This window comes from Apodemus sylvaticus, chromosome 10 (assembly GCF_947179515.1).
Source record: "Apodemus sylvaticus chromosome 10, mApoSyl1.1, whole genome shotgun sequence".
NCBI classification, from domain to species: Eukaryota; Metazoa; Chordata; class Mammalia; order Rodentia; family Muridae; genus Apodemus; species Apodemus sylvaticus.
In genome coordinates this window covers 94,491,819-94,515,725 of record NC_067481.1, presented here as the reverse complement: position 1 = coordinate 94,515,725, position 23,907 = coordinate 94,491,819, and the positions used below count along the sequence as shown (strand labels likewise).

The 23,907-nt window shown below is 47.4% G+C and overlaps 1 pseudogene; it reads left to right on the top strand.

Moving 5' to 3' along the window:
- The first annotated feature begins 6,335 nt into the window (after positions 1-6,335).
- Positions 6,336-7,391, top strand: LOC127694473 (glyceraldehyde-3-phosphate dehydrogenase-like; annotated as a pseudogene).
- Positions 7,392-23,907: the final 16,516 nt, after the last annotated feature.

Sequence of the window (23,907 nt, the reverse complement as noted above, 5' to 3'; positions counted from 1 at the left end):
TTATGACAGTGGTCACCATTATCACTGCGATCTTAGCACAGTCAGTCACGGCATGGTGACCCCCGCTGAAGACGAGAGGAAGGCAAACCTCCGGCTCTCAAGGGTTATTTTTTTTTTCTCAGATGAGGAAGCTGATGGCAGGAGACATAGCATTGAGATGCCCGCCCTGTTTAATTTTACAAAGCAGGCCTCCAAGATGGCAGTGCTGGTGACAGTGTCCTAAACAGAAGGACTCTAGCCCAGTAAAACAGAAGGATGGCTATTGGGCAAAACAAAAATCCAAACTCAGCATCCCTCAGGTATCTCAGATGCTGGGTTCTGTTTACCAGGAAGGCCACCCTTCCCTCATCCACCCTGAAGGTCAACATCCTCCAGCAGGAGCATCTAGTTCCTGATTTACACAAACAGCGTGTAACAGATAGGAGCCCGACACTGACCCCAGGCCATTCTGGCCTGTGCCTCTCTTCCCACCACTACCTTCCTTTTTGATTGACAAGGCTGCCCCCGGCTGCTGTTCTCAGCCCAGCAGTTTGATTCTCCAAATAAACTTTTTTTACCTACTCCCGAGTGGTCTAGTTTGGTGGTTTCACTGCGCGCCCCTCCCTTAAACTTAAAAGTAACTGATTGACACATGCAGGTGCTATTTAAGGAACAGGAGAACAGGAGGAATGGATACAGAAAATGTGGTATATGTATACAATGGCCATTAATCAGCCATTAAAAACAATGAATTCATGAAATTCTTAGACAAATAGATGGAAGTGAGTGAGATAACCAATTACAAAAGAACATTCATGGTATGCACTCACTGATAAGTGGATATTAGGCCAGAAGCTTGGAATACCCAAGACACATTTCACATATCAAATGATGCCCAAGAAGGAGGAAGAACAAAGTATGGATCCTTGGGTCCTTTGTAGAAAAGGAAAAAAGTTACCCACAGAAGGAGATACAAAGACAAAAGGTTGAACAGAATCTGAGGGAAAAGACCATCCAGAGACTACCCTACCCAGGGAGGCATCCCATATACAGTTACAAAGCCCAGACACTATTGTGGATACCCACAAGTGCTGGCTGACTGGAGCAGGACATAACTATCACCTGGGAAGCTCTCCTAGTGCGTGACAAATACAGAGGGGGACACTCTCAGCCAGCCACTGAAGTGAGCACAGAGTCCCTAATGGAGGAGCTAGAGAAAGGACCCAAGGAGCTGAAGGGGTTTACAGCGCCACAGGAGGAACAACAGTATGAGTTCACCCAGTACTCCCAGAGCTCCCAGGGGACAAAACCATCAACCAAAGAGTACACATGAAATTACCCATGGCTCCAGACAGATCAGCAGCAGAGGATGGTCTTGTTAGACCCCAAAAGGAGGAGAGGCCCTTGGTTCTGGAAAGACTTGATGCTAATGGGACCTCATAAAATTACAAAGTTTCTGTAAGGCAAAGGACACCATCAAAAGGGCAAATTGGCAACCAACAAATTGGGAAAAGATCTTCACCAACCCTACATCCTGACAGGGAAGCAGGGGAGGGTTGATTGGGGAAGGGGAAATGGCGTATGGGATTTCTGGGGAAGGGGAGAACCAGGAAAGGGGACAACATTTGAAATGTAAATAAAGAATATACATAATTAAAGAAGAAAAAAAAAGGAACAGGAGAACAGCTCTTTAAAACACTCTATTATTATTGCATATATATACATATATGCAATATATGTATATGGATATATATATATATATATATATATATATATATATATCCATGAGTGGTATGCATGTGTGTAGTGTGTGGGGCATGCACATGTAGGGATCAGAGGATGTATTCACTGGCCAGGGTGCCATAAATAGGGTCTGGAATATGCTAATCATTTTTAAAAAACTTTTTATTGATTCTTTGTGAGTTTCCCATCATGCACTCTAAGTCCTACTCATCTTCCCATCCCCTCATATCCATCCTTTACTCTTGCAGTCTCCCCCACAAAATACACACACACACACACACACACACAGAGAGACTCACACACACACACAGAGACTCACACAAGCAAACAACTACAACAAAGCCTAGAAGACAACTCCTCGCGGCAGCTGTAGTGTGTCACAGTGTGTCACACAGTGTATCCCTCTGTCCACACATCTTCACTCGCAAATGTTCATTGCAGTGATTCATATGTCCGGTTCGCGGTCTCTGGCTTCTGTGACACCATCAATATTAGACCCCCATCTGGACTTCTCCTGGGTATCCTGTGTCATGGAGATGCTACAGCTTTGGAATAGCAGGCCGAAGTCCTTTCACGAGTCCCAAACGTTCGCAGATGATGTAGATTTTGGTGTGGATCCACTCAGACCCAAGGATCTGGACTGTGGTTGTTGGTATTCTGTCTAAGCTCCACCCCACACTTACCTGGCAATAGCCAGGTATGCCCCGCCCCATAGACCCGGCCCACTATAAAAGGGGCTACTTGCCCCCCCCCCTTCCTGCTGTCTCTCATCTCACTCTCAACTCTCTGCCCCTTGTGCTCTCCTCCCCTCCTCCCTCTCTTCACGTGGTCATGGCCTGCCTCCACTTCTCTTTTCTCTCTCTCCCCTCTCCCTCTCCCTCTCCCTCTCCCTCTCCCTCTCTCTCTCTCTCTCTCTCTCTCTCTCTCTCTCTCTCTCTCTCTCTCTCTCTCTCTCTCTCTCTCTCTGTGCCTCTCTAACTCCCATCCTCTGCCCTGAATAAACTCTATTCTATACCATGACCGTGTGCGTGTGGTCCCTCAGGGGGAAGAGGTGCCTGGGCATGGGCCCACCTAAGCACCCTCTTCCCCCACACCGCCGTGCCGCATTCTCTAAACCCCCTTCTCTCTGTTTAAGCCCCCTTCAGTGGTAGCTGAGCTGCTCGGCAGGCCGGCTCTCTCTCAGCACCACCCGGGCTAGCTCTGCAGCCCGCTCCTGCTAGGCCATCCGCGGGAGGGCAGGGTCAGCGCTCCTGCTCTCATGCCAGCTCACTGGCACCCCACACCTCCAGAGCCAGCTCCAGTGTGCGGCCCAGCCAAGGCACGGGGCCCAGTCTCCCAAGCGCTCCAGCCTGCGAGGGGCTGGGTCCGCTCTCACTCGCGTGGGTGGCTCGCCGTCAGGGCCCGCTCCCATTGCGTTGCCCAGGGCCCGCTCCCCTGAGTTGTAGGGTCGAGTCTCCTGAGTGCTGCCGCCTGTAGGAGGGGCAGGGATAGCTCGCTCGCTCACGTACTCTTAGGGCCAGCTCTCCGAGGAAGTCGGGAACACGCCCCGCCCCGCCTTAACGCAGACCAACTGTGCTGCCCCGGTGAGAGCCTGCTTTCCCCAGTGCTGCAAGCGGGGAGGGACAGAGCCAGCTCGCCGGCTCGCCTGACTACCGCAGATAGTGAGACGGGAGGAGGGTGGGAAGGCATCCCCCTGGTATCCACGGCGCACCTCACCGCAGGCCAGTGTCTTTCGCACTCAGGGCTGGCCCACTGCATTCCATTGACCAGCATTAGCACGATTGTGCTACCCCGGCTGATCCTGTTTTCAAGAGTGATGAACCTTGAGTATATTATACAAAGTAGTTGAACTTTATAAAATATGGACTCTGGCTACATGGCTGGCCGCTGTGATGGCTCCTACCATTGCCTGTGGACTCCAAATATCATCTTTATAAAAACTGTAGTTCTACAGTGCTCACCGCGACCACCCACTTTGTTCTTTCTTAGGAGTGCTTTGACTGTCAAGGTCTTGAAATCCTATACAAATTCAGAATATTTCTCTCCTATTTCAGAAAAAAAAAAAAAAAAAAAAGGCCTGGTCTAGGGAGCAAGTTCCAGGGCAGCCAGGGTCACACAGAGAAACCCTGTCTCAAAAGTCTTTGGAATTCTGGTAGGGAGTGCATTGTGCCACATCTAGATCATTTTGACTAATGGATACCGCCAACCGTTAGGCACAGGGAGGAGAACCAAAGGGCCTCTTACCCTCTGCTGGGGGCCCAGTGAGACAGGTAAGCGTGCATAGCCCAGCACGGAGGGGCTGTTCCCCACGCTGACTCGATTTGCTGTTACGCGTTCAGGTTTTATTTTCTAGCAGTTTCTTGTGTGTGTACACTGTGCTGTGGTCGTGTCTCATCCTTCCCCAGTACCTCCTCTCAGCCCTGGCGACTCTTCTCTTGCCCTGCTGGTGCTCTACTGTCTTCGTGCCCGTGAGGGTCTTGATCACACGGTCCTGCCCTCATCACCATCACAAGCCGTACCCAGAAGGCAACGCTTCGCCCTCCCCGTGGCCTGAGTCTTACGGTTTTCCCATTTCCTCGTTTACTATTGCCGCTGCTCTTGGCTAACTAAAGTGCATCATGTGGATATTACCTCATGAAGCACTTGGTACTAGGTCATGGCCTCTGCCGTTATTTCTCTGAAGTATACACCCGAAGGGAACGAGAAGGACACTGGCTGCATGAATCTGGGGGGCAGCAAAGCGGGACTACACGAGCTGGCTGTTAAGCACAGTGTGGCGGTTTGAATGTGGCGCCCACAGGCTTGTGTATTTGTGCTTGGACTCCAGTTGGTGGAACTGTTTGAGAAGGATTAGGAGGTGTGGTCTTGTTGGAGGAGGTGTGGTCTTGGAGGAGGTGTGGTCTTGTTGGAGGAGGTGTGGTTTGGTTGGAGGAAGTGTGTCACTGGGGTGGGCTTTGAGGTTTAAAAAACTCGGGCTGGAGAGATGGCTCAGCGGTTAAGAGCACTGACTGCTCTTCCAAAGGTCCTGAGTTCAAATCCCAGCACCACATGGTGGCTCACAGCCATCCATAACGAGATCTGATGCCCTCTTCTGGGGTGTCTGAAGACAGCTACAGTGTACTTACATATAATAAATAAATAAATCTTAAAAAAAAACCCACACCAGATCTCTCTCTTTCCCTCTCCCTTCCCCTCCCCATTCCTCCCCCATTTCTGCTTGCTCTCTGTGGATCAGGATTTAAAGCTTTTAGCCACTGCTTCAGTGCCACCGTCTCTTTGCTTTCTGTCACGATAATAGACTAACACTCTAAAACTTTAGGTAATCCCCAATTAAATGCTTTCTTTTACAAGAGTTGCCTTGGTTATGGGGTCTCTTTACATCAGTAGGACAGACATCCTGTGAGAGACAAAATCACCTCTCTTGCTCCCTAGTGAAGGTGCTTTGGATAAGACAATCCTATTGATGCCCATCCTGTGGATGGAAGCAAGGAGGGAGGAGAGAAGATAGGACCTGTCATCTTCTATCTTGACTGGGCCATTTGCATCAGGAGGCAATTTCCTATTTTGGGAAAGGGTGATTTGGCATTAAAACACATTCTGGTTGAATATCTCTAAGCCTAAAATACAAAACCAAAGACATTTTGAGCATTGATATTATGTAGCAAGTGGAAAATTCCACACCTGACCTCACATGACAAATCAGCTAAGACAGGTACATCAAAATTACCCCCAGCTTTCCCCAGCCGTGTGAGGGGCAGAGAGGAAACCATACCATGGGAAGATGGGGGCTGCCCTTCTGTCATGACCAAGATGGTGAGAAATCTTCTGGTGGAGAAATCACCTAAGAAGTTTGGTGTTAGATTACACATCCAACTCTAAAGAGGCCTTGCCAGCTTAGACAAATGGATGTGCCTACACATGGTGACAGAGACGAAGGTCTGTCCTCTTCAAATGGTGAAGGGTGCCTTCTATAGCAAGCCAGTTTCTCAGACCACCCAGCTGCTCTCACCTCACTTAAACTGGCCACAAATCAGAGCACTGACAAAGCAAAAGGGGGCCGAGATCTGACCCAGACTGAGAAGAGAGCTTGTGTCCCATTCTGAGGCCACCTCCCCTCAGGAAGGGCTTAGTCCTGTCCCCATCTTGGAAGTCTCAGTTGCTAATGACTGCATGTGATGTGGATCTTGCTCAGCTGGTGTGCTGTTTGTGTTATAAGGTGTCATCCTCTATTAAGAATGGCAGGCCTGGAGGTGTAGCCCACAGAAAGCTGTATAACACCACTGCTTCCTTCTCACGGTTCTCATGGGGAGCCATAGCTAAACTGGGAGATGCTATTGGGACCAGTTACCATGGCAGGTGTAATGAATGGGCCAGCACAAGAGAGGCAACATCCTGCATCAGAAATCTGTGGTTCCCGATGCCAAGCCGAAGAATTTGCCACTAAACTAAGTCAGATGTGCATTGCTGAGTTGTCTATAGTTAAAAATAATTAAAACTGCCCTTCAGGTAGAGCAGGAAAGTCACTGCCATGCTATGTGTATGACGTATATATAAAACATATTATGTTGCTGTTCCTCCCTGTTCCAGAGACAACCGCATTTTCCTGTGCAGTGATGAACGTTGGTGTGAAGGGATTTAGCTATCTATGTTGGGTGCCTGGTTACCAGGGCTGCCTTCTGCTCTGCACTTGGCAAAGTGGAGATTATTGCTACCAATCATCCCTTCATTGACCTCAACTACATGGTCTGCATGCTCCAGTACGACTCCACCCATGGCAAATTCAACAGCACAGTCAATGCTGAGAATGAGAAGCTTGCCATCAATGGGAAGGCCATCGCCATCTTCCAGGAGCGAGATCCCGCTAACATCAAATGCGGTGATGCTGGTGTTGAGTATGTCGTGGAGTCTACTGGCGTCTTCACCACCATGGAGAAGGCCGGGGCCCACTTGAAGGGTGGGGCCGAAAGGGTCATCATCTCCACCCCTTCTGCCGATGCCCCCATGTTTGTGATGGGTGTGAACCATGAAAAATATGACAACTCATTCAAGATTGTCAGCAATGCAGCCAACTGCTTAGCTCCCCTGGGCAAGGTCATCCATGACAACTTTGGTATTGTGGAAGGGCTCACGATCATGGTCCATGCCATCACTGCCACTCAGAAGACTGTGGATGGCCCCTCTGGGAAGCTCAGGCATGATGGCCACGGGGCTACCCAGAACATCATCTCTGCATCCTCTGGTGCTGCCAAGGCTGTGGGCAAGGTTATCCCAGAGATGAACGGGAGCTCATTGGCATGGCCTTCCGTGTTCCTACCCCCAGTGTATCCGTTGTGGATCTGACATGCTGCCTGGGGAAACCCGCCAAGTATGATGATATCAAGAAGGTGGTGAAGCAGGCATCTGAGGGCCCACTGAAGGGCATCCTGGGCTACACCGAGGACCAGGTTGTCTTCCACGACTTCAACAGGAACTCCTACTCTTCCACCTTTGATGCCAGGGCTAGCATTGCTCTCAATGACAACGTTGTAAAGCTCATTTCTTGATATGACAATGAATACAGCTACAGCTACAGGGTGGTGGACCTCATGGCCGACATGGCCTCCAAGAAGTCAGAAGCCCTGGACCTTCCACCCCAGCAAGAGAGCAAGAGAGAGGCCCTTGGTTACTGAGGAGTCTCTGTCCCAACTTGGCCTCCAACACTGAACATCTCCCTCACAATTTCCATCCCAGACCCCCATAATAAGGAGGGGCTTAAGGAGCCCTACTCTCTTGAATACCATCAATAAAAGTTCCCTGCACACCCCCAAAAAGTATTATGTCTATGGGAAAATTGTGCTTAGACAATATCCCTAAGATAGCTTACACATGCATATTATCGAATTCTGAAATCATCTGTGTATTAGTCAGGGTTCTCCAGAGTCACAGAATTTATGGAATGTCTCTTTCTATTGAGTGAATTTATTGTGATGACTTACAGTCTGTAGTCCAATTACCCCAATAACGGTCAGTTGTGAATGGGAAGTCCAAGAATCTAGTCCCACAAGGCTAGTTTCAGTAGATTCCAACAAATGTTTTGGCAAGTAAATACAAGTAGGCAAAGAGGAGTGAATCTTCCTTCTTCCAATGTCCCTATGTAGGCCCCCAACAGAAGGTGTGGCCCAGATTAAAGGTGTGTACCACCACGCCTGGATCTGGAACTTGCTCTGTCCCAGGCTGACCTTCAACTCAGAGATCTGCTTGACTCAATCTCTGGGTCTTATAGGCACGCACTACCTTGCCTGGGCCTAAGCTTTTCATGGCCACTGTGCCTCAAGATCTCCAGGTCAAGATCCAGGTCAGAAGCCTGTGTCTTCCAGCCTCAAGATCTGGATCACAGATGAACCCTCCAATTCTGGATTGTGTTTCCTTCCAGATAAAGTCAAGTTGACAACCAGGAATCTCCATTACAATCTGCTATTCCATATGCTTCTGGCTATAGTCCTCAACACCAGTCCTTCTCCAAGCACGAGGAAATGGGTGGTCAAGTGTGAGGCTGGGAGGTTAGAGCTGTGTGCTACACTGTGGCACACCATGGCAAGGCAAAACAAATCTTCATCAGCTTTGTTCCCCTTCATTGAGTTTTTAATTCACCATGTATCGTCAGCGATAGAGATGCCTTCAGATCTGGATGGAGCAGGCTGGAAATCTAGATCAGGAGTGTGGTGTGTTCCCATCAGAGGCCTTTGGAAGAGATACCTTAGTCTCGGCACTTCCTTGGTTTACTTTGCGACCTCTAGGTCATCTGCTAGACACTTCCCCAAAGACAATGACTGTGTGCTTGGTAATGGTGTGGACTATGACAAAGGAAGAGGATGGCAATGATGAGGAGAGAATTATGGATCATAGTCTAGTTTCACTATGTGCTAAGCACAGTCACACACACACACACACAACCAGGGTGGACACACACATGCATGTACACACACATGCATGCACATACATGTAGGCATGTATATATAGGCACACACATGTGCATGCACACACACATGCACACAAACATCATTTACTAGTGCTGAAATGTATCAAATTTGCCATTACCATATGTGTATATTGTTGCTAATGACAGCCACATCACACTGTACAGGTGGTCATAGAATGCGCCCCACCCTGAGAGCTGAGCCCACTGAGTGGAAGAACCCTGGAATGTGCTTTTAAAAAATTTTATTTATTTATTTTTAAATAATTATTTATTTTATGTGAGTATATTGTAGCTGTCTTCAGTCACATCAGAAGAGGGTGTCAGATCCCATTACAGATGGTTGTGAGCCACCATGTGGTTGCTGGGAATTGAACTCAGGACCTCTGGAAGAGCAGCCAGTGCCCTTAACTGCTGAGCCATCTCTCCAGCTCTGGAACTTGCTTTTTATAGTTCTCTATACATAATTTATTTCATCTTGGTTTAACTCTGATGGTCAGATGTAACTAAAATTTCATCCATTTCCCTTAGGTTTTCCAATTTAGTGGAAAATAGCCTTTAAAAATATACCCTTATGATTTTGTGATGTCTTTGACATCGGTTGTGATTTCTTTCTTTTCTTTTCTTTTTTTCTTTTTCTTTTTTTTTTTTTTTGGATTTGGTTTTTTCGAGACAGGGTTTCTCTGTATAGCCCTGGCTGTTCTGGAACTCACTTGGTAGACCAGGCTGGCCTCGAACTCAGAAATCCGCCTCCCTCTGCCTCCCAGAGTGCTGGGATTACAGGTGTGCTCCACCACCGCCTGGCATGATTTCTTTATATTCATCTCTAACTTCATTAATCCGTTTTCCTCTCTCATTTGTTTAATTACCTCAGCTGGATATTTATCAATCTTTTTTCTTCATTTCATTGATTCTTTACTTTTTCCCCATTTTATTAATTTCTGTCCTGGTTTTGATTATTTGGAGCAGTTGGTGTAGGGTCTCAGGGCAGGCAGTCAGGATGCTGAGCCACCTGAGGAGGAGGAGGAGGAGGAGGAGGAGGAAGAGGAGGAGGAGGGGGAGGAGGAGGAGGAATGATAGGCTGTGACCCAGACACATGGTCAGGGCAGGGTCCCACAAAGGGCAAGCGTGTGCAGAGGGGTCTATGGGGAGGGAGGAGAGGGATCTGCCTGACAACGTGCTCCACATGTCTGGAAAGGCAAGCAGGATGCGGGGTGGCCTAGGAGGGAGGAAGGAGAGGTCCCTGTCTGGGGTGGGTGCAAGGTCTTGCCACAAATCAATTTTTATGAGAAAGACACCTGATTGCACTTTCTTGTGTGGATCACAAATTATTTCTGAACTTGTCATGGAATTATGCCACCATGTAATTATCTGCCAGATACAAGCGGAACATGCAAGGGGTCCTGTGTTTTAACCTCCTCTCCCACACACCTGTTTGTCTTTCCACTGCTAATGTTAGCCTGTCTTTGAGCTCCTCTGGGTAAGTAGGCTCATCTTCAGAAATCTCTTGACTACTCCTGCTCCTGTTCCCTTTCACACTGTAGAATCGACTTGTTGATGTCCATAAAAAAGCATGTTAGTATTTTGATCAGAAAAATATTGGATTTAGAGGCTAATTGATATCTGTATAACACTATTTCTTCCTATCCATAAACATGGTATATCTTTCTACATATTTGATTTTTTAAAATTATTTATTTATTTGATGTATGTGAGTATACTGAAGCTGTCTTCAGACACACCAGAAGAGGGCATTGGATCCCATTAGAGATGGTTGTGAGCCACCATGTGGTTGCTGAGAATTGAACTCAAGATCTCTGCAAGAACAATCAGTGCTCTTAACCGCGAAGCCATCTCTTCGAGCTGCACATATTTGATTTTTTTTAAATAGTTTTAAATTATGATTGTCTACTTATCTCACATAAGCTCCTATCTTAGTTAGGGATTCCATTGCTGTGAAGAGACACCATGACCAAGGCGACTCTTACAGAGGACAGCATTTAATCGGGGTTGACTTAATGGTTCAGAGGGTCAGTCCATTATCATCATGGCAGGAGCATGACACGGTTCTGGAGAAGCTGAGAGTTCTACATCTTGATCCAAAGGCTGCCAGGAGACTGTCTTCTGCAGGCAGTCAGGAAGAGGGTCTGGATCACACGGGCCAGTCTTGAGCCTAAAATGAGGTCTCAAAGCCCTGCCTCCACAGTGACACACTTCCTCTAACAAGGCTGCACTTCCTCCAGTAAGGCCACAGCTCCCTATAGTGCCACTTCCCACGGGTCAAGCTTATTCAAACCACCACACCTTACCTAAATGTTTATAGATTTTATACTTCATAGGCATTATTTTTTTTTTAAATTTCCCAGTTGTTGTTCATGTATGTAATACAATTGGGGTTATATTTTGATGATATCTCAGAAATTTTTGGCTAAACTCTTTCATTACTAAATACTTATCTTTGATCTTTTTCAGTGGGAATTTATGTCTTCTGTGCATGGTTAAACCTTTGTTTTCTCTTACATCTCCCATCTCTTTTCCTTGCCCCTGCATCAGCTAAGACCTCCAGTGCAAAGCTTCATATAAGCAGAGATAAGAGCTTTCCTTGCTTTGTGTCAGATAAAAAAGAACGTGTTTATCATTTTTCCATTTAGTACAGTTTCAAGTGACTGTTTATTGCCATTTTTTTGGGGGGGGGTTGGTAAACTTTACCAGGCGAAGGTTTATTTCTGCTCTAGAAGCTTTGTTTTGATTTTAATCATGAAGTATTGCTTAGTTCTACCAAACCTTTTTTTTTTTTTTGTATCTAATGTAATAATCAAGCAATTTGTTTGGTCTTTTAATCTGATAATATTGTCATTTGGGTTAATACATTTTCCACTGTTGAGTTAATTTTGCTTTCTTGAAATAAAACCAATTAAATTGTGGTCTGTTATCATTTGACCCAGAATTGAACCTGATGTTTTTAGTATTTGATTTAGGAATCCTCTGGATCCATTCTTCAGTAAGATAGGCCATGACCATACTCTGTCCTTTGGATGTCTCCATTTACTGGTTTAGACATAACGTTTGTGAGAATTTCTGAAAGTGAATTTGGGAGTGTGATGTCTTGAATGTCACCTTTACAGAGTACGGAATCAGCAAGGAGATGCGTGGCTCCTCTATGAAGGCATTTACTGGAGTGGAGGTAATTCCAGGCAGAGGACCTTCCTACACAGGGGCAGCACCTTCTGGTGCTCTCCCAGAGAGAGACCTGAGGGGAAAATTAGCCTCTGCCCGCTCACCTTCAACTATCGCTGGTTTCTCCATCCCCTATTTCTGCGTCTTCACCGACACTAGAACCCAGCTTCTTTAGCCTTCCAAGGCTGACTGGAGACCGATCAGGGGTCTCTAGGAATCCTCCAGTCAGTGCCAGATCAGGACTCTGAGGCATCTAGATCCAGACACTGAATGGTTACCAAGAACTCAATCCCTTCAGTGTGAAAACAGCCATCGGTTGGATCACCCAGAAGGTCACCAGCTAAACAGACATTAGCAGGCTTGGAAGCCTCTCTCATTAATGGCTTTGGACCCCGCCTCTCCTTCCCATTTTATTAGTAACACTAGGAAGAGAAGCATCACAGTCGTGACTCCTTAAGATTTAAAATACTATATGCAAAGGTATAGCTGTGTTGGTTTTGCTGAGGCCCACCAAGGAAAGACCTCCTCTTCAGGGGCCAGAGACTTGATCTGAGTTCTACTTTTTGCCTGTGGCATTTGGTCTGCTCCAAAGGTTAGGAAACTGTCTTTTCCCTTACATTGAGCCTATCAGTCACCTCGCTAGGAGACCTCTGAGGAAATCAGACCGAGCTGAGGGTATGCTAACTAGATGGGTGAAGTAACTGTAGCCATACCGAGGTAATGGCATATCCTCCTTCGAAGGTCTCAGAGGCAGCGGTCAGCAAAGTCTTCATTGCTAAGCCAGGGGACTGTCTGAGTTTTAACTTCAGAAGCACAATCCCTACCCCATTCTATCTTTCTTTCCCTCAGCCTCTGTCTTTTAAATAACAGCCCCTAAAAGTGAGTTTTCTCACGTTTATCAGGACTTTGTGAGCAACAGCTCTGTACCGCACTGGCAGTCACCTGAAGGTTCCTTTCGATTTGAGATCCAATGAAGGATGAGTTTCAGAGGAAGCCAAGTTGGATTGATTTAAACACAGAGAGAAGAGAGAAAGGCGCGCCTAGGAGCTGGGTGGCTTCCGGGTGAGAGTTTGCTTAGGTTTCTCTACCACGGAAGCTCTGGCATGAGTTACATCTCTAAACGTTTCCTTTCCCCTTTACAGTGCGTTCAGGATAGAGCTCGCAACAAGGTTAAAAGTCAAGAATCCCTCCAAAAATCCAGGTTCTCAGCATCCCCAGGGGGAAGATGGCCGTGGCTGCATCACCCCCTCAGAGTTTGCATCTGTGAGCCCCTCTCAACACGGATTCAGTTTACAGACTCTGCTGCTCTAGAGACCTCGAATAACACAGGGAATAGTTCCTCTTATCTAAGTCTTTGTGAAGATTCAAATAATCTCTTCCTTTAATATTGAGTAGACTTTGCTGTTTTATTTATCAAAAAATCACTGTTTTATTAATTTCAGTAACAGCCTTTTATCATGAAATTTTTCTATTTTTTTCTTCAGGCAATTTTAATAATTTATACTTTCTCCTATAGATTGTCTATTATTCCCGTTTTTAAAGCTAATTAACACAAAAATTATTCAGAGGGCTCCTTACTTTAACAATCATTGTAGAATCCCGTGCTTATATCCACATTCCCATTTTTAGTCATTTCTTAAATTTAAATTTTCTTATTTTAAGTTTCTTAATATTTTTAGATGTTTGTTGATTCTTTTAGAAGTTCCAAAAAAGCAATTCTGGCCTTATGATATATTTTTAAATCTTTTTTAAAAATGCTATTTTGTCTGACACTGTTTCGGTCCTATTTACAGGTTTGCGGTTTTTCCCCCACTTATCTTGAAGATTGAATATTCTTTCCACTTTTGCTTCCTTTTCATCTCATTGAAAACTAAGCAGTTCTTTCTAAGGAACAGTTTCATTGTGTCTCTTATATTCTTATGTAACATATTTTTGTCACCAAAATGTCATTTAAAAATTTTACCTTCAATTTGCTTTTAATTCGTACGTAATTCAGACTTTATTTATGAATCTCAAACTCTGATGGATTTTTATCCTATAGGCCTCCATAAGATGTGCTTTGAAAGAGTCTCCCGATAGCTTTTGTACTAGAAGTTTGGTCCAGACAATGTTGCGACTTTGAACAGGTGGGGCCTGGAGAGAAGTGTTTTGGTCATAGGTAAGGAAGCCGGGATTAGGGTGGTTTTTATGACAACCTTGACCTGAGTTAGCCCCTGGGGCTGTTGAAATGTTTTGTTTGTTTGTTTTGGAGTCAGGCTGCTCGAGTCTCTGCTTCCCATCTCACTGCTGCTTCTCCTGCTTCTCCTGCTGCTCTCTGTCACTGCGATTCAATCTGTCAGGAGGTGGTGCAGCCAGGGGGCTCTCCCCTGACGAGGTGTGGCAACGTTTGGGTTTCCAGCCTGCCAAACTGTCTCCAGATAAACACCTTTCCTTTACAAAGGAAAAATACCTAGCCTATGATATTTTATCATAGCAATAGAAAAATGGATTCTTGCCACACTTATGACTGATAGCATAAAATGACCCCAGCATCTTTTCCATGAAGCTCTCCAGGTGGTTAAAGACTATCATCACTCTGATCTTCAGAGAAGAGGAAACACACTCACGTTCGCACGCATGTACTTACGCAGGCAGGCACACACGCACCCACGCACAGAAGCATCATTCCTTAACCTAGAACATTTTATTTTAAACCACTTGTACATCATTCCGGCTTCAGAGGCTTCATTGAGTAACAACCATGCTTAAGACAATGAGCTGGCAACAACGGCAATTTTGTTGTTCTCACAGAGCTGAAAGCCAGCTTGGAACACGGAGTTTTTAACGCTAATAACCTTCCCTGGGGACATCTCTGGTACCTGGCATCGCCTCATGAGTTCAAATCTCATTTCTCAACACTCCTGGGTGCCAGCTGGCGTTAATCTTTATCTCCAGACAACTCAGCAAGGCTTAGAGAAATGCAGCAACCCGTCCACGGTGGGCTGAGACTGCTGAGACGGAAGTCCGGGCCAGACAGGATGCAAAAGCCAGGGCCTGGAAAAAACGTGCCTTTCCCATCCCTCTGCCATTTTGTCCGCATAGTCGGTGACTGGAGAGTGGGATGAAAATTGATACTTAGGCAGTCAGTTTGATTCTCAGCCATGGGGTGATTGATTTTCAAGCCGCCCTGATACACCTAATGATTTCTTGGTTCACAGAATCTCGCTTTGGACCCTGTTTGGAAGCCGTAGGGTTTTGCTCCGCCCATCTTGCCGGGTGACTTGCTCACCCAAGCAGAAGCTCACCCGCTGGCTTTGGGCTTTGTTTGTTAACCCCCCCCCCCCCTCCTATGTTCTTTGAGACAGTCTCACTAAGTAGCACAGGCTGAGCAAGAATTTGCTATATAGACCAGACTAGCCTTGAACTCACAGAGACCCACTTGCCTCTGGCTCCCTGCCTCCCGAGTGTTGGGAATAGAAGCGTCCGAGATCACATCCAGCCCTTTGTTATGGTTAACGCTGTTTCCGGACCACAGATTACAGGAGCCACGGCTGTCAGCGCCCACATCTTTCCAACAGAGTTGGCCCTCCCCACATTGCTTTCGTTAAAGCATCTGTGGGGTTTGAACATAACCTTTGTTAAGGAAGCGCCTTCCTAGCTGCATTTCCCAAACGTGGGCATTTAGGCCTGCCATTTCCATAAGTAAGCAGTCATTTGTGCAGATGAAGTGAGCAGTTATGTATGTGCAGACAGATCCTAATAGGTACCGTATGTCCCAGCCCCCTGGACCAATTGGTTATTAATGCAACAGATGGGGCAGTTCAGCACCGGCACGCTCCTCAGACGCCACCCTCCTCCCTCCGGGCCTGCGTGCTTCCGGCATCCTCCGTGGCTTTGTCACTGCACAGTGAGTGCTGCAAGCAGCATCCAACACAGGTCCTCAGTCCCAACGACAATTAAACTGCATTTCCGTAATGAGGGTGCCACTGGGGAGACCCCGCAGATTTCTCTGTCAAGGAGCCGCTCAAGTGGGAAAGGATGGGTTTCTAAGTTGGGTCCTCAGTGAGAGGCAGGCTGTGTGGGAATCTTCAGAGTACCTGAAGGTCAGGTTCGCTAAGGTGACCTGAGCTTCCCGCGGGGTCGCACACCCCATCCCCCTCTCGGGGCACTTTTCCTGATCTGAGCCTGATGGGTTTTTCCCTTTAGGGTTGGATCTGGGCTTACAGACGGGAGGCAATGGGGGAGGGTGGAGACTTTGTCATTGTGCTGGGTCTCTGTAATGTCACACTGCTCGCTTGCCTTATGCTAACGAGAGACTCAAAAAATATCTTTGTTTAAAAATAAATGAGGTAGTGATCACACCTGCCCTTTTCTATTGTAGGTAAACGTTTTCCAAAGAAGTGGTAGAAAATACTGAAGGAATCGCTAATGGAGTATTTAAAATCCCAACGTGGCCTGGTCTCGAATTCACCCTTGCTGTTTGATATCTGTTGTTTGCTCAAACTCTTACTGTTTCGTGATTCCCCAGACAACCTCCGAGGAAGGCAATTTGTCTCCGTTTTTGTAACTAGGGAAATGGAGGCTCAGAGAAGTTAAGTAGCTGGCCAGAGGCAAGCAGCCAGGAAGTGTCTTACCGAGGCTTCCTACCTGTCTCACCAAGGGAAGATTTTCCACACTTCTCACTCTCTCCCCCTGGTGGACAGAAAGGGAACTGAAGTGAAATGGCTTTGCTTGTCCAAGGTCACAGCTAGGAAACAGAGCTCTGGGGTAGATCCCGGTCCCCACAGGTTCTCACTCTTCAAATCTCACCGAAGTATGAACAACAGACAGTTTTTCTGGGCAGTGGTCAGCTGGGGCCCCTAGAAAATGCATTCCAGGAAAAGCTTCAAGTCAGGCAGCCAGCTGGGCACTAGTAGACTTTAAAAACCACCCAGGCTGCAGATGGAGGTGGTGTGTGGTTCATACTTAGTCACAGCTGATGAATGTCAGAGTCAGATGACAGGCGCAGAGGCACTGGATAGTCTTCTCCCCTGGACTTACACACATTTGAAATATACTACATTTTATAAAACTTTGGAAAATAGGGTCCAGAACAAAATACGTTGACCAGGATTTTTAACATCTCATGCGTGTGGTGGACTATTGCAAAAGCACAGATCTGGGCTTCCTGGAGCTTCCAATCATGAGATCGAGACGCCGAGTAAAAGAAACTGGAACTCTATCAATAAAGCATCCTGTTGCTCATTGCTGGGATTTGGAGTCAGCTAAGCATGAACTGAACCCCCATCTTGACCCTTCCTGGCCCTGTGGGCTGCTTACACGTCCAGGCTTGTGACTGATGTCTTCATATTTCCTGCAGGTCTGGAACATTCTTTATCCTCCCTCTGCATGAGCACAGTCCTCCAGCGCCCTGTGTGTCATCACCATGGGAGAAGCCGTCCTCGGATTTCATCAGAGAAAGCACACCTGCCTTCCACACTGAGCCACTCCTCCATAGGCCCCACCCCTCTTCCTGGGGCCAGCACCACAGGATACTCAGAAACACTTTGTGACCTGGAACTGTTTCAAGATGTTTGAACGTTGCCGTGGAGTAGGAATTACACAATGGCAGCGGCTATGAGCTTGCTTACTTTTAACTGTTACACTTAGTTTTTCCGTCATGTTGCACAGAGCTGCTTGGTTTACATGGCTTTAGTAGGAGCGCTCCTAGGGTCAAAGATTGTTAGCAAGGTTCTAGCTAAAAAAGGGCTTTTTACATTTTCTTTTTTTTTTTACCCCCATTTCATTTCTTCTTTTCTTCTTCTTCTTCTTCTTCTTCTTCTTCTTCTTCTTCTTCTTCTTCTTCTTCTTCTTCTTCTTCTTCTTCTTCCTTCTTCTTCCTTCTTCTTCTTCCTTCTTCTTCCTTCTTCTTCTTCCTTCTTCTTTTTCCTTCTTCTTCTTCTTTTTCCTCCTTCTTCTTCTTTTTCCTTCTTCTTTTTCCTTCTTCTTCTTTTTCCTTCTTCTTTTTCCTCCTCCTCCTCCTCCTTCTTCTTCTTCTTCCTTCTTCTTCTTCCTTCTTCCTTCTTCTTCTTTTTCTTCTTTTTCCTTCTTCTTCTTTTTCCTTCTTCTTCTTTTTCCTTCTTCTTCTTTTTCCTTCTTCTTCTTCTTCTTCTTCTTCTTCTTCTTCTTCTTCTTCTTCTTCTTCTTCTTCTTCTTCTTCTTCTTCTTCTTCCTCCTTCTCCTCCTCCTCTTCCTCTCCTCCTCCCCTCCTTCTTTTCCTTCTCTCCTCCTCCCCTCCTCCTCTTCCTTCTTCTTGAGTCAGTGTTTTACAGTGTAGCCCTGGCTGTCCTGGAATTCACTGTGTATTCTAGGCTGTCCTTAAACTCACAGAAATTCCCCTGCCTCTGTCTCCCAATTACTGGGATTAAAGACATGCACCACCATGATCAGCAAAAAGGGACTGTCTTAGTCAGGGTTTCTATTCCTGCACAAACATCATGACCAAGAAGCAAGTTGGGGAGGAAAGGGTTTATTGAGCTTACACTTCCACGTTGCAGTTCATCACTAAAGGAAGTCAGGACTGGAAGTCAAGCAGGCCAGGAAGCAGGAGCTGATGCAGAGGCCATGGAGGGATGTTTCTTATTGGCTTGCTTCCCCTGGCTTGCTCAGCCTGCTCTCTTATAGAACCCAAGAGCACCAGCCCAAAGGTGGGACCACCCACAAGGGGCCCTCCCCACTTGATCACTAATTGAGAAAATGCCCCACAGCTAGATCTCATGGAGGCACTTCCCCAACTGAAACTCCTTTCTCTGTGATAACTCCAGCCTGTGTCAAGTTGACACAAAAAACCAGCCAGTACAGGGACTTTGGATAGTGACCCAATATGAAGGTGTTTCCTGGGGGAGGACGTCTGTCAAAGGGTCTTGGTGTGGAGCCCAAAGCCACGCCCAGGCACCACCAGTTAACTCCCATCCTTTCTCAAGGAGAAGCTTGCTTCTGTCAGTGCTGGTCACTAGGACTTGCCAGCCTTCCTGGGACCTTTGTGCAATGTCGCACGGTTCTGCAGACACAGGCCCCAGAGAGCAGCGGTGCCCTCATAGATAGAAACGGAGAAGTGACAAGGGAAGGCGTGTGGGCAGGAAGCACACTTGTTCAGCCGAGTGGTCAAGTGTGCAGCTGCTCCCATCAGAGGAAGAAAAGGGGGGTTGAACAAGCGCAGATCTTCCACGTGGGGCCAGGGGTGCGGCAGAGCCACAGTGGTGACCTTCATGATGCTACTGCTGCCCTTCACCATCTACGATTCTTCCAGAGCGGGAGTGGAGCAGCATTCACTACACAGGCACAGGAACCATGGACAAAAAGGCGGGCGGCCCAAGAGAGGCCAAGTACCATATCTGCTAGGTCAGCGCCTGTCATGACTTAGTTTACTAAGCCTGGCTCCCAGACACTGCAGCTCTACCATCCCTGAAAGGTGAGAGATAGTCACCTCTGCCCCAGCAATTAGCTATAAGTGGTGTGTGTGTGTGTGTGTGTGGCTTCACACGTGCGTGTGGATAAAAGCCTTGGCAAGGATAGATTTGGCATGGAGTCATTCAGGGCAGGCTATGTGAATACGGCTGAAGGAATAAGCTCGTAGAGTCTCTGGGACAATTAATTTTTAAATCTGAAATTGCCTGTCAGGGTCATCCTGCTGTGTGATGTAGGGCTGCACACGCTGCTGGACCGAAATCACCTTGCAGCTGACATCTATATAGCTCAGTGGTTTGAGAAATGATGTGTCGGAGAAGCCGGCACGGCGCTGATTCCCCGGCAGCCAGAGCGGTGTGCGCCTTTAAATCGTGCGCTGAGGCCAGCTCGGCTCACTCAGATTTGCCCTCCGTGTGTTTATTTGCATGCTTCGGTACTTTTAAATATTTATGCGACTTTGAATGTCTTTGGACGAGGACCGGTCCCCACGGCCTTCCCAGGGGCTGCTGGTCCCAGGTGGCTGGCTCACAAAGCCCTTGCTTTCAACAGATTTCAATTTTGATACGGCTTTAAAACCCTGCCTTCGGATTTTATCTTTTTCCATTTTTCCCCCAGGACAGCAAACGGCTGAGTCAACGTGGGTCTTTCCGTGCTCTGCCAGGAAGAAGGTTTGGTCGACCCTGTGCCTTCACCCAGGCACCGCCCAGGTTCCAGCTTCCATTCCCCGCCCCACCCTACGCAACCACAGGATGAACTCCTGTGCCCGAGAAACAAAGCTTTTCTTTTCTTTTTTCTTGGGGGGGGGGAGTAGGAAGTGGGAAGGGTCCCCTTTTTATTAGGTGTTCCCCTGAATCTCACCTCACCTCAGGTTCAGATCCACTGAGCCTTCCCTGCAGCCAAGCACAGCTGGCGGCTCACCCTTCAGAGTCCCCTTCACCCTGACCTTGGCCCCTCCCCTTTCAGGCTTTTTACCTTTCTCAGGGGTTCTCCACCTCTGCCTGAGATCTTTCAGCCTCAGGCTGCCCAGGGCCCAGAAGGCTTCATTCTGATTCCAGAGCCCCACGTGCCTTGGAACGTGATCTTCTATGGGATTTTGCAGGTGCGATAAAGTTAAAGATTCTGATTGAAGAGATTGCCCAGCATCCTGGTAGGTTTGACAGACTAGAGTGATGTGGGGACGAGCCAATGGGAAGCAGCCTTGGGGAGCAGGAAGTGGGGAAGGATATAAACTTAGAGATACTCAGAAGGGTTGACGCAGGCCCTGTGAACACCGTGATTTTCACACGTGTGAACGCGTGATAGCCTTAGGTCTCCAGCCTTCTGACCGCAGGACAATGAAGTCGTGTTGTAAGAAGCTGTCAAGGTTGGTTGTCAACTTGATAGGCTCCAGAACATCCAGAAGACAGGCCTCTGGTCACGTCTCTGAGGGAATATCTAGATTGGCATAACTGATATGGGAAACCCTAATTGCAGGCCCTATCATTCATAGGCTGGGGCCCTGGACTAAATAAAAGGAGAATCTGAGCTGAGCGCCAGCGTCCATCTCTCTCTGCTTCCCGAGTGTGGATGCCACGTGACCGGCGCCTCCCACTCCTGCCCCCAGGCCTCCCCACTGAGAGCACTTCAGCCTCGACTTTTACCAAAATGAGTCCTTCCTCGAGTCACTTTTTGCCACAGCGATGGGAAGATGCTTTCATTACCTTTGTCGTATTGATGACCCAGATACAGAAGCCAGGAGACTTGCGGTCATTTGTGACAGCAGCCACAAGAGGCTGGTATTCTGGCCTGGCTTGAGTTTCAGGAGAACCAGGGGAGAGGCTATGATTAGGACCGGATTCTGTTTCTTTTGCTGCTCCTGACAGTGGCAATGAGAGGAGCCGTGCTTTGGGCTTTGATCTGTTGGAAATCAGTGAGTGTGGGCAAAGAGGACAGGTGAGCGACTGTCTGGGACTTGGCATCATCTTCCATGGCCAGGCCATCCTCACTTTAGACACTGCCTTAATTCAGTCAGTGCTCATGTCCCAGGATGTGTGTGTATCCAAAGACTTCATCAGTCCCTGTCCTAAAAAAACAGCCTCAGAATGACTGCAGAAGAATCACAGAGGGGTTGTGTTTGCCATCTGACAAGAATGTCATTCTCAGATACAAAAGGAAGAACTTGGGGCCTGGGAGATGCCTCAGCGGTTAGGAATGGGCACTGACCGTACAGATCCAGCTTCAGGACCCAGCATCCACACTGGGGTTGGGGCTGGGGGCTCAGAATTGACTGTAACTCCTGTTCCAGGGACTCAGCATCTCTGGCATCTACATGTTCCTGCACTCAGTTGTGCATACTGTATGATTAAAAATAACACACACACACACACATACACACACACACACATACACACACACACTACACAGGCAGCAGGGAGGTGAGGGTTAGCAGATAGGTGTCTCTCTAGCTATCTCTTCTACTGAGCCAAACATTCCCAGACAGTTAAGGAAGTTGTTATAACAAACCTAACATTTACTGAGTATCTACTAAAAACCTAGTACAAGGATTTCATGTAAGGACTTATTTAATCCTCATGATAAGCTCCAAGAGAAAACATCGCCCCCATTTCACAGAAAGGGAAACAGGGATATACGTACACCCAGCTGACTTACCCTTTTAATGCTCAGTATTTTATTTTATTTTATGTGTATGTGCCTGTGTGTATGTATGTGTACCTCATAGTGTGCCTGGTGCCCTTAGAGGTCAGGAAAGATAACAGATCCCCTGGAACTGGAGTCATAGAAGGTTGTGTGCTGTTAGTGGGTGCTAGGACTTGAATACAGGTCCTCTGAAAGGTTGGTCAAAACTTTTAACTGCTAAGCCTTCTCTCCAGCCCCAAATAGTGCCCTATGTTAGATCAAGCCTTAGCTTAGTGGTTCTCAACCTGTGGGCCCTGACTCCCACAGGGGAGGCCCATCAGATATCCTGCACATTAAGGTCCATGGCAGTAGCAAGATTACAGTTACAAAGTAGCAACAAATATGGTTGGGGTCACAACACAAGGAACTGTATTCAAGGGTCACAGCATTAGGACGGGTGGGAATGACTGCCTTAGATCCGCCCAGTCACATGACGGAGCCTGATAAAGAACCAGAGTCTCAGCTCACAATCTCCCGTGCCCAGAAGCCAGCTGGTCACTCTGCAGTCATTCAGGATCTTGATCCTTCTTGAGATCCTGCTCTCCTGTCACCATGCAGGGGTGACTCACGGAGCAGAAGGAACTCACTGCTGGCAGGACTGCAGATGGTGCAAGCCCTGGGAAGACAATCCTAATGTTCCTCACAGAACTGACGGAACTCTCAGCACATTGTCTAGCGATGGAGCTGGTACCTCTTGGTGTTTATCCAAGGAGGCTGAAAGCAAAGCACACTGGTATTTATTGCAGCTTTAGAAGCAACTTCGTAACTGGGAAGATGGCCTCCAGGAGGCGAGTGGATGTGTGAGCCATGGTCCACCCAGGCAATGAGACCGTACTCAGTGCTAAAAAGCAGAGAGCTATTGAGCTGTGGAAAACCACACTGGAATGTCACGTGTCTTTCTCCCCCTCCCTGTAAGGAAGTGGTGGGAAAGGCTCAGGTGGGTGATTCTAGTGAGCTGACATTCTGTGGCAGGCAGGACCGTGCAGACAGTGATAAAGAGTAGTTAGTACGGGACTGGAGAGATGGCTCAGTGGTTAAGAGCACTGACTGCTCTTCCAGAGGTCCTGAGTTCAAATCCCAGGAACCACATGGTGATTCACAACCATCTGCAACAGGATCCTGTACTCTCTTCTGGTGTGTCTGAAGACAGGTACAGTGTACTCATATACACAAAATAAATAAATAATTCTTTAAAAAAAAGAGTAGTTAGCATGGATTGGGATGGGGCCTGGGAGAGGTATCAAGGCAGAGCACAGAGAAAATTCAAGGTAGGGATATTAGAATATTGAGCACAAGTCAAGTTTCAAGGCTTGCCTTACCTCAGAGCAAGGCTCCAGCTCCTAAAGTTACATGACGTCTCCAAATATTAGCCCCTGCTGGGGATCGAGGATTCAAACATGTGTGCCTGTGGTGGGTGTGGGTGTGGGTGTGGGTGTTGGGGTGGGGCATGTTTTACATTCAAACCACCATGGTCCCTAGACACATCCATAATGGTGTCCTGGGAGGGTCGCAGGCAGAGTCAGCCTGCCCAAGAGTCAGGCTCTATCTGTCTGAGAGGAAAATGCCCAAGAGCACCATACCCGGGGCGTTGGTCTCTGAGGCTCAGCTCCTCCAGGATCCAGGGAGGGCCCTGGCTCTCAAGGATGTGCTCCGCCCCTCTCCTAGAACTCACTGGAGATAGCTAAGAGGAGAGGGTTCTCATTTCCATTTTCCCTGGGGATGCACTACGGACCGGAACTCTGCTAAAGTTCTATGACATCTCAAGGCATCATTAGTGTTACACATAAACTACACCTCACAGCCACTATACAGAGCCCCACATAGAAAGAGGTTATAACCACAAGCTATGCAAGGAGCTATGGAGTAACTTGAAGAGAACAGTCAGCAGTCAGCAAAGCCCTGTGTGTGGCCCTCCCACGGAAGTCCAGGGAAGAGCATCCCTGGCAGAGAAA